This window comes from Carlito syrichta, unplaced genomic scaffold (assembly GCF_000164805.1).
Source record: "Carlito syrichta isolate Samal-C Ts95f unplaced genomic scaffold, Tarsius_syrichta-2.0.1 Scaffold146399, whole genome shotgun sequence".
Lineage (NCBI taxonomy): Eukaryota > Metazoa > Chordata > Mammalia > Primates > Tarsiidae > Carlito > Carlito syrichta.
In genome coordinates this window covers 104,297-105,125 of record NW_007090495.1, presented here as the reverse complement: position 1 = coordinate 105,125, position 829 = coordinate 104,297, and positions in this window count along the sequence as shown.

Here is an 829-nt window from a genome sequence, read left to right as displayed (position 1 = left end):
TGGCAGCCCAGCCAGTTGCCATCCCCATCCTGAGACCCTCCCATGTTCTGGTCCCCTCTTGAGGATGCCCTCCATTTTATGATTTTTTTTTTCTCTCCTTGAAAAACTCCCCAGTTTTTAGTGGCCTACTCAGCAACATTGCTGGGGGCCCCATGGTCATTTTTCATTAAAAACAAAAGACAAAGATATGGACCAAAACTTGGGATCCGAGATGTTTCTGAGCTCACCCGTCATGATGAGAGTCACAGTCTTCTCCAAGACAGGATGGATTTGTTGACACCCTGCAAAGGCCAGGCAATGGGTGTCTCCTCAGTCCTGATCACAGACGGGCAGTTGGGTTTGTGTGTGCTTGAAGGGTGAGGGCTGGGATTTGTGTTTCTGTATTTGTTTTGTTCTGTTTTCTGGGAAAACAAAGGTCCCTTTTTGAGTACCTGGGCTGGCTGGCACTGCTGACAGGAAGATCCTCCGGGTCAAGAGGGGACGTGGCTTCACACCGGAATGTCAGTTTGCTTTGTGCTTGTTTATTACAATTGAAGGTGAAGGTTTAGTGTCGCCTAGAATTGTCCAAACTGTAGGCCTATTCCCAGGAAGGAATAAGAAATAAAAGAAGTGAAAACCAGGGAGAGGAGAGGAAAAGGCCTGCCCTGGGGAGGAGAGAGGTTTACATCTGGCAGTGCACTTTCTGGGGCTCTCACCGGCATCCAGGTCTCTGTGGTTGAAGCAACTCCTTGGGAGAAAGCCAAACACACACCTGGGGCTGCCCCACACTCCAACCAGAGTTAGCTGATAGAAACCCAAATCTGATCACCGGAAAGTCTCCCTGCAGCTT